Raw genomic sequence first — 17,124 nt, 5'->3', positions numbered from 1 at the left:
GGTGGGAGGGTTCGAGTGTGACGCAGACCCTACGAAGCCCTGGACCCAGGTTGTCAACAAGGCACTTCGCAATCTTGGGTGGGTCCATAATGGTGTGAGCGATGTGTACGTGGAATGGAGTGGATCCTCTGATCAAATTGAACTGATCATTGACTGGGAATTGTTATGTTCGGCTACTTGGAGACCATATCTAGCCATTCATGGACTTCACGTTCTCAGACAATGATATCATGTCATTCGGCTATAATTGTTCGAAAAGTAGTTTGAAAATCATTCTGGATAATTCAAGTGAATGATTTGGCCACCTAGATCGCCCGTCATAAATCTCATCGAACATTAGTGGGTGATAATTGAGAAATCAGTTCTTGCAACAAAATCCTGCACCGGCAATGCTTCATCTACTTCTACGTAATTACTCTGCTATTCACAATAAAGTGCCTCGCAGAGGGTTGAATGAACCATCTTCAAGCCGTCTCTCTACCGTTCCACTGTCGAACGGTCAGCGGGAAAAACAAGCACTTAAATTTTTCAGTGCGAGCCCTGTTTCTCTTATTTTATCGTGATGATCATTTCTCCCTATGTAGGTAGGTGCCAACACAATGTTTTCGCAATCGGAGGAGAAAACTGCTGATTGAAATTTCATAAGATCCCGTCGCAACGAAAATTGCCTTTGTTTTAATGATTGCCACTTCAATTCACGTATCACGTCTGTGACACTATCTCCCCTATTTCGCGATAATACAAAACGAGATGCCCTTTTTTGTACTTTTTCGATGTCATCCGCCAGTCCCACTTTATGCGGATCCCACACCGCACAGCAATACTCCAGAAGAGGGCGGACAAGTGCAGTGTAAGCAGTCTCTTTGGTAGACCTGTTGCGCCTTCTAAGTATTTGCCAATGAATCACAGTCTTTGGTTTGCTCCATCTACAACATTATCTATGTGATCATTCCAGTTTAGGTTATTTCTAATTGTAATCCCTAAGTATTTAGTTGAATTTACAGCCTTCAGGTTTGTGTGACTACGCGTAATCGAAATTTAGCGGATTTCTTTTAGTACTCATGTGAATAACTTCACACATTTCTTTATTCGCGGTCGATTGCGATTTTATGCACCAAACAGATATCTTATGTAAATCAGTTTCCAATTCGTTTTGGTCATCTGATGACTTTACAAGACGGTAAATGACAGCATCATCTGCAAACAATCTAAGACGGCTACTCAGATTGTCTCCTATGTCGTTAATACAGATCAGGAAGAATAGAAGGACTATAAAATTTCCTTGGGGAACGCCGGATATTACTTCTGTATTACTGGATGATTTTCCGTCCATTACTACGAACTGTGACCTTTCTGACAGGAAATCACGAATCCAGTCACATAACTGAGATGATATTCTACAAGCACGCAATTTCACTACGGCCTGTGTCGTGTAATACGTACGAACGACGTTGAAAGCTTTCTGTAAATCTAAAAATGTGAAATCAATTTGACATCCCCCGTCGATAGCACTCATTACTTCATGAGGATAAAGAGCTAGTTGTGTTTCACAAGAACGATATCTTCTGAATCCGTGCTATGTGTCAGTAAATCGTTTTCCGAAGTACTTTATAATGTTCGAGCATAGTATATGTTCCAAAACCCTACTGCATATCGACGCTAGTGGTATGGGCCTGTAATTCAGCGGATTACTCTTACTGCCCTTTTTGGGTATTGCTGTGACTTGAGCAATTTTCCAGTCTTTGGGTACGGATCTTTCTGTGAGCGAGCGGTTGTATATAATTGATAAATATGGATCTATTGTATCAGTATATTCTGAAAGGAACCTGACTGGTATACAATCTGGACCGAAGGCCTTGCCTTTATTAAGTGATTTAAGCTGCTTTGCTACACCGAGGATATCTACTTCTATGTTTCTCATCTTGGCAGTTGTTCTTCATTGGAATTCAGGAATACTTACTTCGTCTTCTTTGGTGAAGGAGTTTCGGAAAACCGTGTTTAATAATTCTGCTTTAGTAGCGCCGTCATCATTAACTTCACCGTTGTTATCGTGCAGTGAAGATATTGATTGCGTCTTGCCACTGGTATGACTAGAATCTCTTTGGGATTTCTGCCTGATTCCAAGACAGAGTTTCGTTGTGGAAATTATTATAAGCATCTCGCATTGAAGAACATGCTATATTTCGAACTTCTGTAAAACTTTGCCAATTTTGAGGATTTAGCGTTCTTTTAAATTTGGCATGCTTTTTTCGTTGCTTCTGCAACAGCGATCTGACTCGTTTTGTTTACCTTGGGGGATCAGTACCATCACTTATTAACTTATGTGGTATATATCTCTCAACTGTCGTCGATACTATCTCTCTGAAATCAAATCATCCCACATCTTTCCTATGATGATCAGATCGGAAGGAGTGAGGACTGTCTCTTAAAAAGGTGTTAAGAGCATTTTTATCAGTTTTATGAAATAGATATATTTCGCGTTTCTTTTTGAAGGTTGTAGGTCTTACTGTATTCAGCGTAGCAGCAACTACCTTTTCGTCGCTAATCCTTGTATTCGTCATGATATTCCCTATTTGTCCAGGGTTATTTGTTGGTAAGAGGTCAAGTATGCTTTCGCAACAATTTACGCAGCGAGTGGAAAACAATTTTCTGAGAAAGCATTCAATACAATCTCGCATGATGCTTTATGCCTGCCGCCGGCTTTAAACGTATAATTTTTCCAGCATATCGAGGGTAGACTGAAGTCACCACCGAATATAATTTTATGAGTTGGGTACCTATTTCAAATGAGACTCAAGGTTTGGTTCAAATGGCTCTGAGCACTATGGGACTCAACGTCTGATGTCATTAGTCCCCTAGATTTTAGAACTACTTAAACCTAACTAACCTAAGGACATCACACACATCCATGACCGAGACAGGATTCTAACCTGTGACCGTAGCGGTCACGCGGTTCCAGACTGAAGCGCCGAGAACCTCTCGGCCACAACGGCCGGCCAGACTCAAGATTTCTTTGAGCTGTGCAGCAACTGTATCCTCTGAGTCGGGGGTCGGTAAAACGATCCAATTAATAATTTAGTCCGATTGTCGTATGTAATTTCATTTGTATGACGGGTGGAGGGGGGGGGGGGGGGGGAGGGGTACGGGTGGATCCCGTCGATCTCCTTTTTGGCTACGTCATTGTATACAACTATTCTAAACAGATCATGAGTTGATTTTACTTTGTGCACCTGTGTTCCGCTCCGTTCAATATGGCGACACACATAATCAGAAAATAAAAGATGTTTCGCAGGGAGACGATGGTGGGTTCTGAACTCGCCAAAGGAGTGGAGAATCTAGAAAACTAAAAACTGAATTACAAAACCTGAAACTCATTGTCCGACTATTTGAATCACTATTGCAAAAAACATCTTTTGTAATAAATTTTCCTCCGCCAAGTTACTAATTTCTGAAAATGATAAAGGAGTGGTAAAACTGAGTTCAGAGTGTGAGCCACGTGAACTGATATCTTCACTTGATCACGTCCGAAAAATGAATTAACTAACTCAAACCAGTAAAGAAAAATTCCATTAGAACCTTCAATTAATAAAACACATCCCAACTACGTGCTAGCAAGCAGTGCGGCGCCACTTTACCTCCAAAGTCTTCACTTGTCCAAATAATCTTTACAAAATCAAATTCCACAGTTCATCATATTCTGTAATTTTCTCTGTGTTCTGCAAGCTGTTTCAAAATCGCCCATTATCAGTACCGTAGTCCACATTCGATTCTCTCACTAGCCTAGCGTAGAATTCTTCCTGCAATGACAATGCCGCTACCCTGCAAAGATCACAGTAGTTGTACCCAGAACCTCTGTTGCATAACTTATCGACTATTCTCGTACCGAGACTGAATACTGTAACTCCCAAACCCTCCGAAAATAAACGAATAATACGTCTATTTACAAAAAGCAGATAAAAATTCGCTTAACGCCTTCCTCATATCTTTACTCCTTCCAGATTAACAATGTACGTATAGACTAGACGGGGATTGAATTTAAAGAAGTTATATCGATAGTAGTGAGAGATTAATACCAAATAACAAACGACGGCGCTGATCCTCCATGGTACACAAAGCAGGCCAGAACACTTTTGCCGAAACAAGAAAAAAAATCATGCCAAATTTAAACGAAGGCAAAATCCCCAATACTGCTGATCTTTTTGAGTAGTTCGAACTTTAGAGCGGCTTTCAATAAGAGATTTTTTAAAAAATAGTTTCCACATCGAAACTGTCTCGGAAACTGACAGAAAGTCCAAAGAGATTCTGGTTATATATAAAGTATGCTAGCGGCAAGGCACAGTCTCTTGTCTTCTCTGCGCGATAGCAACGGAAATACTATCGCCGACAGTGCTGCTGAAACGGAGTTACTGAACACAGCCTTCTGAAATTCCTTCATCAAGAAAGACGAAGTAAATATACCAGAATTCGCATCAACAACAACTGCCAACATGAGTAACTTAGAAGCAGATATCCTCGGAGTAGGGAAGAAACTCAAATCACCCAATAAAATAAAGTCTTCCATTCCAGACTGTTTAGCAATTAGGATGCCGGCCGGAGTGGCCGAGCGGTTAAAGGCGCTACAGTCTGGAACCGCACGACCGCTACGGTCGCAGGTTCGAATCCTGCCTCGGGCATGGATGTGTGTGATGTCCTTAGATTAGTTAGGTTTAAGTAGTTCTAAGTTCTAGGGGACTTATGACCACAGCAGTTGAGTCCCATAGTGCTCAGAGCCATTTAAACCCATTTTTTTTAGCAATTAGGTTCCTTTCAGAGTATGCTGATGCAATAGCTTCATACTTAACAATCATATTTCACCGCTCACTCGATGAAGATCAATACCCAAAGACTGCACAGCTGCACAGGTCACATCAATATTCAAGAAATGTAGTAGGCGTAATCCACTAAATTACAGACCCATGTCATTAACGTCGATATGCAGCAGCATTTTGGAACATTATTGTGTTCGAACATCATGCATTACCTCCAAGAGAACGGTAATTGACACCCCGTCTGCCGGCCTCAGTGGCCGAGCGGTTCTACGCGCTTCAGTCTGGAACCGCGCGACCGCTACGGTCAGAGGTTCGAATCCTGCCTTAGGCACGGATGTGTGTGTTGTCCTTAGGTTAGTTAGGTTTAAGTAGTTCTAAGTTCTAGGGGACTGATGACCTCAGATGTTAAGGCCCATAGTGTTCAGAGCCATTTGAAACATTTTTGAACACACAGTCAACACGGATTTAGAAAACATCGTCCTTGTGGAACACAACTAACTCTTTAATCACACAAAGTGTTGAGTGCTACCGACAAGGGATTTCAAATTCATTCCGAATTTTTAGATTTTCAGGTTTTGACACCGTACCTCACAAGCATCTCGCAATCAAAGTGCGTGCTTATGCAATATCGTCTCAGCTGTGTGACTGGATTCGTGATTTCCTGTCAGAGACGTCGTAGCTCGTAGTAATCGACGGAAAGACATAGAGTAAAACAGAAGAGATTTCTGGCGTTCGTCATGGTAGTGTTATAGGCCCTCTGCTGTCCCTTATCTATACAAATGATTTAGGAGACAATCTGAGCAGCCGTCTTAGGTTGTTTGCGGGTGATGCTGTCGTTTATTGCCTAGGAAAGACGTTAGAATATCAGAACAAACAGCAAAACGATTTTGAAAAGATATCTATATGATGCGAAAATTGGTATTTGACCATAAGTAATGAAAATTGTGAGGTCATCCACATGAGTGCTAAAGGGAATCCGTTAAACGATTACACGATAAATGAATCGAACCTAAATTCCGTAAGTTCAACTAAATACCTAGGAATTACAAGTATGAAAAACTTAAATTGGAAAGAACACATAGAAAATGTTGTGGGGAAGGCAAACCAAGGACTGCGTTTTATTGTCAGAACACTAAGAAGATGCAACAAATCTAATAAACAGACTGCCTACACTGGAGTTTCTCGTTGCGGGGGGATCTTCTCACGACATGTCAGTCACCATCTTCTCCGCCGAATGAGTATATATTTTGTTGGCGCCGACTTACATGGGGTGAAACGACCATCATAATAAAATATCGGAAATCAGATATCACACGGGAACATATATGTGCCTGTTTTTTCTGCGCGTTGTTCGAGAGTGGAATCATGGAGAATTATTGGGAAGGTGGTTCGATAAACCGTCTGCCAGGCACTTAAGTGTGATATGCAGAATATCCATGTAGGTGTAGATATAAATGTAATTTTTCAAAAATATCTAGTATTTGCATGTGAAATATCACATATCGAATGAAAATAGAGCTTCCGTCACTTTTCTTATCAAAAATAATCTAGAAACCTTACAAAGGCCTCTTCAAAAGTTCTTTCCATTTCTACATCCATAAAAACAATGATGTCTTTATTATTAAAAATTACTTTCCTACATCTAATAATTTTCTATGTTGAACTTTACAAGTTTGCGAAATACGTCCATCAAGATATTTAGTCACTCTGGATGTGTTTAGAATGACCCATCTAAAGCTGCCATACCACTTATTTATCCACTTTTTCCTATAAAATTAAACAATGGCAGTTGCTCTACCCACAGTTTCTAAATGCCGTTACCATCCATTTATTCAGTTCACGTTAATGTCATCCACTGCAGAGGCTAACATCACACCCCTTCACCCGCTTATACTGTCATTTCACGTTGATTATAATATATGTTACTCATGATCCATCAAAGCATTTTAGCAAATACAAGCGTCCATTTCACATCTCTGGTAATTTCCACAAGGCGTCCCTCGACATGCCTTGCAGCGCAGTGCATTTCAGAGAATTTATGATTTCTTGAACGAAGAGAGCACCATTGGTAGCGAATGAAGCAAATCCAGCCCCACACGTTAGTTGTTGCGGTGTGGGGGACGAGTCGTACAGAGGGAAGCTGCCCTGCAGCCACCGTTCATTGTGCTTGTGATAGGCATCGGGCATATGTTGTCATTGTGATAAGTCTGTGATATGTAGACATTCCAATGGACAAAAACTAGCTTCATCACTTATTTTCAGTCAAAAAAAAAAGTGGACGTAGCGGAGTGAAGGGCAAGAGAATTGATCCCAAATACTATCGTTCAGTCTCACCGACGACCTTCTCCTGTAGAACCCTGCACCTCCCTCAGCTTGGTCTAACCCCACGCAGAGGTGTGGTGGCATGACGTAGTAAGCCTTTTGGAGACCTGCCTCCACGACGCTCTGTCTTGGGCATAGTAAATTGCTTGCTGCAAGCCCATACCGGTCACACTCTTAATCTGACGTCCTCTAGGTCTTCGGCAGCCGACTTTTCCCTCTTGATTGTTCTTTCCATTGCCTCCTGCCTTCAGGCAATCTGACCATAGTGAGCACATCATGAAACAGGTTCTTAAAGACTGGTATGACGGCGTCGTCGTATGTGGCAGAAAAATTAACAAGTTTAAAAGAACATTTAACTATGCTCTCGATAGATATGTATTCAGCAGAGCAAACAGTTCATAATAAGAGAGATCCTCAGTGGTATAAAGTAACTGTGAAGAAACTTCCATAGAAACAGGACCTTCCGTATAATAGGCATAAGCAAAGCATAGGGCTATAGAAATTCTGGTCCTGCGTAAAGACCGTTAGCGGCACCAAAGTTAGTGTCCAGTCACTCACGGACGAGGCAGGACTGAAATTGAGAGCAGCCAAGCAAAGGTAGGAATACTTAACTTTGTTTGCAAAATTTCTTTACAAAGGAAAACCTAAAAGTATTCCCTCAACTTAATTTTTATACTACTGAAAAAATCAGTTAAATAGATATTAGTGGCGTTGAGAAAAATCTGAAATCGCTAAAATTGAACAAAGCCACAGTGCTCGATGGAATCCTAATCAGATTCCATACCCAGTTTGCGAGTGAGTTAGCCCTTTGTTAACTATAATCAATCATGAGGCTCTCGAACAAGAAGCAGTGTCCAGTACCTGGAAGAAAGCACAGGTCACATCTGTCTGCAAGAAGGGTGGCAGAAGTGATCCGCAGAACTACTGTCAAATATTCTTGACGTCTGTTTGTTGCAGAATCGTAGAATATATTCTGAATTCAAATATAATGCGCTATCTTAACTTAACGGCGACCTCCCTGCCAACCGATCAGGATTTCGAAAATATGGATCATGTGAAACCCAACTCGCACTTTTATCACATGACATCCTGAAAGTCATGTACGAAGGCAGTCATACAGATGCAGTATTTCTCAGTTTCCAAAAACCATTTGACTCAGTGCCACATCTACGCTTATTATGAAAAGTACGGTCATATGGGTCTCAGACGAAATACGTCACTGGACTGATGATTTTTTGATAGGGAAGACACATTGTGTTACCTCGGATAGAAAGGTATCGACATATGTGGAAGTAACTTCGGATGTACCCCAAGGAAGTGTGTTGGGTCTCTTGCTATTTGTGTTTTATATTAATGACCTTGTGGACGATATCTGTAGTAATAATAGACTTTTGGCAGATGCAATTATCTACAACAAAGTACAGTCTGAACGAAGTTGTACAAGACTTCGATAAGGTTTTAAGGTGGTGAAAATATCGCCAACGTGCTTTATATGTTCAAAAATGTAGAACTGCGCACTTCAAAAACAGAAACAACATACAACAAATACGAATATAAGAACAGTGGGTCACAGATGGAGTCTGTAAACTCATACAGATACTTGGGTGTAACGCTTGGTAGGTACATGAAGTGGAACGATCAGTAGGTTCAGTCGTAGGTAAAACAGGTAGCAGATTTCGCTTTATAGGTAGAATTCTAGGGTAATGCCGTCTACAAAGGAGACTGATTACAGATCGCTCGCACGATCCATCCTGGAACAATGCTCAAGTATGTGGGACCCATATCAGATAGAACTGACAGAGAGTACTGATCGTATACTGGGAAGGGCAGCACCATTGATCGTTTATTTGATCGGCAGGACAGTGTCGTTGAGATGATAAAGGAGCTGAGCTGACATACTCTTGAAAATACACGAAAACCATCCCGAGGTATGCTAACAAAATTTCAAGAATCGGCTTTAAATGGTGACTCTAGGAAAATATTACGACCCTCTACATATCACTCCCACAGGGATCGTGAAGATAAGATTAGATTAATTGCAGCGCGCACAGAGACATTGAAACAATTATTTCTCCCGCGCTCCATACGTGAATGAAGCGGAATAAGACCTAATAACTACTACAGAGGAAAATACCCTCTGCCACGCACTTCACAGTGATACGCAGAGTATAGATGTAGATGCAGACACGGGAACCAAATAAAATTTGTGATAGGACTCGGGATTTCTTGGTAAAAAGGACGCAGCATGATATCTTGGGTGGAGGGTCATCAACAGAAGTAAAAGTAGCTTCAGGCATTTTGCAGGAAAGTCCACATTGAATGTAAATGAATTTCCATACAATATTAATAGTATTCTCGGAGTTTTCGCATGTGCAGTTATCAATAATGAAGTACTGTATCAAAAACTATGCAGAAATATTCAACCAGATCTTTAGCTATAAGATTTCGAAGTGGCTTGAGAATCGGCAACTTGCTTTAAATTTGGAGAAGTATAATACTGAAAACACCAAAAAAAGAAAAAAAATGTAGTACCCTATGAACATAACATCAGTGATTCACCGCTGGAATCAGTCAACTCACAGAATCGCCTTGGTGTAACACTTTTTCTTCTTAGGGGCCTGGTGCATGACATGAGTTTTAGAAAGATCCACCAGCATAGCTGCTTATAGTATTTAATCTTTATTAACGACGGACTGTTCGGCTCTTATCGCCACTGTCAAGTACCTACGAATAAAATTTTGGTGAGAACGTGTATCAATGAAATGTCATTTGTATTAAAGTGCCTATGTTGTAGACACTTCTACAATGATAAGGTGTCCATGTTACGTCGTTAGTGAACTGTCGTGTTACTGTCAATGTTTTGCTTAGGAGGTAAATGGAGTGTATGTATTGAAAATAATACGTTCACTATGGTTTGACAGTTCTACTCTTGCGCCGTTACATGTATGCAAAAGATTATACAGATGAACAGCGATATTATTTTATTAACTAAATTTTGTCGCGATTATCTTTGGTTTTTGCTTGTGCTATATACGTTTTATCCATTTCCCTGTTTTAAATGTGTAGTAAAGTATTTGACGTGGTATTTGTGTCTAAATTCTGTAAGCTAGTTTAATATTTCTTGTGTATATTTTATCATGTGTTTATAGATTTCCAGTTCCTCAAGAATGTTCATTGCAAGGCATTTTGATATTCTGTACATGCTTTAGAGTGTGTTTTCGATTGTATCTGCAGTGTGATTTTGATTTTTCAAATGTAGAGAGAAGCTCGACTGATTATCCTCGCTCTTTTTAATGTGTTCTTCACTTCTAACGTTAAAATTTCTTCCTGTCGGGCCACAAATATTCAACTAGCCTTTCGAACCAATAACAACTTTTCATTAAAATTTACGTTCCGCCACCACTAGAATGTCCGAATAGGCCAACCCATGCATATGTAGAATCACGTGTAGTAACTGTAATAACGTTTACATACGTCTAACGGGAAGAAATTTTAACTTCAGGTATAAAGAACAAATTAGAAACAGCGGGAATAATCAGTCGAGCTACTCTCTACATTTGAAAAATCAAAAACAAACTGTTGTTACAATGCCACACACTCCAAATACTGGAAAGGATACCAAACGTTCTTGCAGTGGACCTTACTGAGGAATGGGAAATCCGTGTACACACATGAGATAATACCCACAAGAAATATTAACAGAACAAATGGAATTTAGACAGAAATGGCTACTGTTTCAAATACTTTATTGAACTTTTTGAACAAGAAAATTGATAAAATGGAAACAAGACATGCATCAACGAAAGGCAGCCGTCACAAAATTTAGTTAGTAAAATAATATTACTATTCATCTGTATAATATTTGTAAACATATAAAGCCGTAAGCATAGAATTGTCAAAGTACTTTCAAACCATAGTTAACGTATTATGACTACGAAGTCTTTCGCGACAGAGTCCTTGCATAAAAAGTTCTCGGTTTACTTGCCGCGTCAAATTTGGATAAAATCCCAAGCTTTCGATGACTACCTCCGTCATCTTCGTCAGGGGTAAAACTGACTGTCGTGGACCGGTGAGGCTTCCGCTTTTACAGGCAGTGGACGGCTTCTCATTGGCTGGATGACGTCACGGTGAAACCGATGCGTACTGAGGTGGCGGCCTCTATATCCATAGATTTTGTTTGCGCGCTTTATCCAGCGTTGCTTGCAGCGCCATCCATCGCAACAGGCGAAGAAGCGCGCAAACAAAATCTATGGATATAGAGGCCGCCACCTCAGTACGCATCGGTTTCACCGTGACGTGATCCAGCCAATGAGAAGCCGTCCACTGCTTATAAAAGCGGAAGCCTCACAGGTCCACGACAGTCAGTTTTACCCCTGACGAAGATGACGGAGGTAGTCATCGAAAGCTTGGGATTTTATCCAAATTTGACGCGGCAAGTAAACCGAGAACTTTTTATGCATAGTTAACGTATTATTTTGAAGATTTTTATGTCATTTACCACATTATCAAAACACTGAATGTTAGAAGAGAGCTCAATAACGATGTAATATGGACTTCACATCATTGTAGACGTCAGTACAATATAGTTACTTTAATATAAATGACATTTGCCAGATATCTGACAATGGCGATAAATACGGAAAAGTCTGTCGTCAGTGAATATTAATTACTATACACAGCTGTTCAGGTGCATGTTTCTAATAATTTGGGTGCAACATTTTGTATGGGTATTAAACAGAATGACCACATGCCTTCGATTGTGAAAAGGCAGGTGGTGGACTTCGGTTCATTGGCAGGAAGCTGCGATAATGCAGTCACTCTCCAAAGGAGACAGCTTACAGGTCACTGTTGCATCCTATCCTAAAATATTCCTCAAGTGTGTGAAGCCCATACGAAATACGACTAACAAAGGATACTCAAAGTGTAGAAAGGAGGGGGGCATTAATATTCACAGGTTTATTTGACTCACGTGAGAGCGTCATAGAATTACTGAACGAGCTTCACTGGCAGACGCCCGAAGATAGACGCGAGTTATCCCGCAAGAGCCTATTTACTATGTCTCAAAAACAAGTATTAAGTGAAGAATCTAGGCATGTTTTCCAACGCCATACATATCGCTGCATTAGAAGAGGTCAGACTACTCGCAGCGTTCAGAAAGACATCTAAACATCACTCTTCCCGCACACCACTCGCAATTTGAATGAGATCTTACCCAAACATGTGGTACAGTGCTAAGTACCCTCTGCACGCTTTCTATATTGGTATTCTGAGCGTCTGTGTATACGTAGATTAAACCGAAGGTAGAATTTAATATTTACAGAAAATGCCACTTTCGGGATCAACATTAAGAAATGCATTCCAAATGTTGTTACCGACCCCGTAGTCAATCAGGGAAACTTCGTATCGCCAGTTCTTTACAGCCCAGTGACAGAAAAATTAATCCGATACACCAGGTAACTGAATGACAGCACAATGTAAAAAACCTAAAATTCCTACATTGGTTTATGCTGTTGATTTTGTTCTTTGAGGAGACAATAAGGGAGAATCTATAATTGCCATGTATCAGATTAATCAAAGCCCTCAGAGGAACTAGTTTAAAATTTAATGCCAAAAAAACGAAATATTTTGTGGTCACCCGTACTCCAATACATAAAGATAATTGGAACTTTTTAACGAAGAAATGAATTGAAACGTCGAAAAGCCTTCTTCAAAACAGTTACTAATGCAAGAAATGACATCAAAATTAAAACTCAATAAACTCAAATAAAATGTATTCATATATCTTAATGAGCAGAAACGTGTCTACAAAAACTAAAATATGTGCCTATAAGTCATTTACACGACTAGCTGTAACTTTTGTGAAGCCTGATTAAAAAAGTATAGTTCTCAGAATATTTGAGAGTAAAATACTACGTATAGTTTTTCGAGCAGTGAAGGACCCTGTGAATGGGGAGATAGGAATCAACCAAATATGTAGAAATGTATGGCCTATTTAAGGTTTGTATTCTACTTGTAAAAAAAAAAACTGGAAAGATGAAAAGACTTTCTCATGTAATGAGAAAATAAGCAGGTAGACTCAAGAAAATGGTGGTAGAAGACTCCCCAGAAGGAAGAAAACTACTAGGTAGGCTCAGAACGACATCGTTAGATAGTGTGGAAAAAGGCTCAAAATAAAAAACTTACCAAATAGAATGACTATTCTAAAAGTAAAGAAGTATAACAAAACATCAAGTCAGCAATAAAAAGCTTACATAACTTAAGTTTAATCAAAGCAATACCACTGCTACAGTGGAAATGCATATGGTTTTGTCATATCAGTGATGTTGGCAAAGACCGAGGCTCTAGCGACACGAAGTATTGCGCTTTTCACTACTCACTCGGAACAAACAGACTGCAAACTCCCAGCAGCAATCATGGCTCTCGTGACCTCTCTTGTGTATTAATATTGAAGTGGTAACTACTGATTAAAGACTCTACAGCAGAATATTACAAATCGGATCGGATGGGAGATCCAATAGTAAGGCTGTACCTTTCGTATACTGTATTATTTAACTTACCTTTTCGATTACGTGTACCGTATGTATTGCATGAAGAATTCTGCGGATAAAATCCGGCGCTTTTGTACGTCTCTAATTCATCACGGCGGGGATAATGATGAGCCAGATCGTTTCCTTAGAAAGTGAACTAAGAGAAAAGTTTCTAGAGCGCTTGTGATAGAATGCGACAGCAAATGTAGTGCATAAATTATAAATTTATCGTTTCTTGTTTGTTCTTGGGCTTAGCATATTGATAATAGCGCCATTACTCATACTGGAGTACACATAAGGTATAATAGATATATGGGATTGACATGTAAATGAGGTTTATTGTTCTGATAATCAATGAGGTCAGGAGATAGACTAGACATTCAGGCATTATTCTCCCTCCTTCTTTGAATAGACCCCGATCTATTTCATTGCACCGTCCGTTAATTAGATAGAAACTCAATGTAGCAATACATTACACTTACTTGTTAATATAAAAAACAGAGCTCCCTCGTGTTGCAATGGGTGGTATCCCTCGAGAGCTTCCTGAAACTCATAGTTTTGATTAACGATAACTAAAAACGATTTTATTTCGTTGGAATGGCCATAAGGGTGCTTTCTCAGTCCAACAGCGCGGACCGACTTAGAGAGGAGTTGTACTACTAATACGCTACCACCTGTAATGACTTCATACTTAAAGACCTGCGTCATGAACGGTTTATAACAGCACCGGCGGTTTTATTGGACACAATAGTGTCAATGGTCAATGAATGACTTAATTTATCGGTTCGTGTCTTTGTGATATCGTAGGACTTGGTCATGCACCAGCGCACAAAATCCTCAACTCTCCTCTTCTACATTTGTTACAGAACTGAACCCTTACTCTTTTAAGTAAATAGACAAGTTAGTTAATAATATATAGATAGGTGAAACGACTGGACAAATCCCACAGGATTAATAATGCCGACGAAACCAGAGGATTACAGATTCAAGCAAATAAAGGTTTACTGAATAATATTCACTTTTGTGCGACTGGTGGCCTCGCATAAATTGTGGATTCAATTAAATAATAATTAATGTGTATGAGTATAGCTCGAAAGAGCATTGTTCTGCTACCAGCCGTGAAGTAAATTTAAGTTCGTTATCTCGAATAACTACTGCAAAGTTATACATCAGGTCTACAAACAAAGTTGAATTTTCCAAAGTTGAAGTTCATGATATTGTAAAGTCAATTATGGACAAGAGTGTCAGCGTAAAGCTGAAAATACGTAAGAGACATTGATCTCTGCCTGCACATCCCTCTACATCTCATTTTACAGCGTGCCTAGAAATATAAATACGTATGATCAGTCTGAAGACCGAGTGATTGTCTGCTCTTTACTTGGAATGTCATTAGTTTGATTACTTTTGAAATAATAATTTTCATCTAAACTAAACTTAACTCCGTCCGAAAAGGTCTCGAAAGACCCAAGGTTACCGACCTATCGCCATGTCTTCCTTAGCCAAAAGGTGTCACTAGATGTGGGGATGCAGGGGCATGTCATCAGCACACCATTCTCCAAGCCGTTGCCAGCTTTAGTGATCGGAGCCGCTACTTTTCAATCAAGTAGCTCCTCAATTGGCCTCACAAGAGCTGAGTGTACCCCACATGCCAACAACGCTCGGCAGACGCCGGCGGCCACCCAACCAATTGTTGGTCCATCCCAACAGCGCTTAAATTCGGTAATTTGACAGGAACCGATGTTATCACTGCGGCAAGGCCGTTGGCGTAATTTGCATCTTCATAGAGGTTTTATACAATTCCATTAATGGCCACGTGTATAGCTAATAAGTTAAAGTATGTCAAACAGAAAACTTTGGGTATTCATCAACTGAGCAGACTAGGTAAGCAGATGGAAAACTCAGGCCACCTCCATCCTACGTGTTATTGTAGAGGACTTTTACATGATCCTTGCACATTAACATGACCACCACCAATGTTTGACATGCAATAACCAATCACAGACGGCAGTTGGCAGCACTGTTTTCCATGTCCCCTCGATGCGCTTTACATACCCTCATACTAGTCATACTAGTGCTGCCACCTGCAGTCTGAAAGTGGTTATTGCACGTTGATTTCAAACATAGACGGTGTTCACATTAAAGTGACTGAACCACATAGTTATTGCCTCCTGCAAGCACTTACAATACTGCTTAAATAATATCAAAACAAACAGATAAATAAACAACAGAAAGCTTCCCTAACCCAGGCCATAAGCTACCCACAACTCTGACTGCGAGAACCTCAGAATTCATTAAATCTACAAGCTAACATGGATGAACATAAATCAACAAATAACTCCTCTTACTAAAGATCAAATCATTCTGAGAAGCCAAAGAAGAATCTTATCTCCGACTAGAGTCAATCTACAGGTGCAGCTTCTCACGCCACACTTGCTTCCACACACGTCAGTAATGAAATCCCCCTCCTCCCCCCCCCCCCTCCACCCCGCGCCCATATACTTTTACGCTCATGATATTCACTAGCTTCACAAAAATACTTGTACACCTAGTAGGGGACATTAATATGAGATATGTCCAGCCTTCGTCTTTTTGAGTCCTTTTAGGGACACTTTCAATAAGGCGTCTGCATGCCTGTTCAGGACTGGTAGTCCATTCTTCCTCAAGAGCGGAAATCAGAGAAAGTAGTGATGTTACACGCTGTGGTCTGGAGGGAATTCAACGTTCTAACTCATCCTAAATGTGTTTAATTAGGTTCAGGTCGGAAATCTGGGCAGGTCAGTCAATTTCAGGAATGTCATTGCTCATAAACCATTGCTTCACAGGTGTTTTATGAGAGTCTGCACTGCAACGGTGATACTATCATCGTCTCTGAACTTTTCCTCCACGTATGCGGTACACAATCCCATAAAATGTCTTGATGTCCTTCCGCTTTCAGCATTTTCTTAAGTGCAGAAATGGGATCACACCTGAACCATAAAATTTGCCCCCATACCGGAGCACCACTTCCTCTGTATTTCAGTGTTTACATTACATATGACGGCAGGTGACGTTCTACTGGCATTCGTAGACCCAAACCGTGCCATCGGATTGCCGTAGGTTATAAAGTGTTTCATCGTTCATAATCACTCGTTCTCAGTTATTCGCTGTCCAGTGGCCTCACTCTTTACGTCACCTCAAGTGTCGCCTACTATTTATTATAGAAATCTGTGGCTTATGAGGAGCTGCTCAACCATCGTACTCCATTATTTTTAACTCCCTATGAACAATCATTGTGCTAGCTGGACTGCTGGTAACTCTTTGGCACTCACGATCATTCATTCCATTGATATCGTGCGAGTTTTTACAACCACCCTCTGCAATGTTCGAGCTCAATACGTTAGGCTTTTCTGGTCTTGGTTTAGGTGTGGCTGTTCTTTCGCATTTTACAATCACGTCAGCAACAGTAGACTTAGGTAGCTTTAGACGGG

This window comes from Schistocerca americana, chromosome 4, assembly GCF_021461395.2.
Source record: "Schistocerca americana isolate TAMUIC-IGC-003095 chromosome 4, iqSchAmer2.1, whole genome shotgun sequence".
Taxonomy (NCBI): Eukaryota; Metazoa; Arthropoda; class Insecta; order Orthoptera; family Acrididae; genus Schistocerca; species Schistocerca americana.
This window is presented reverse-complemented; position numbering follows the sequence as displayed.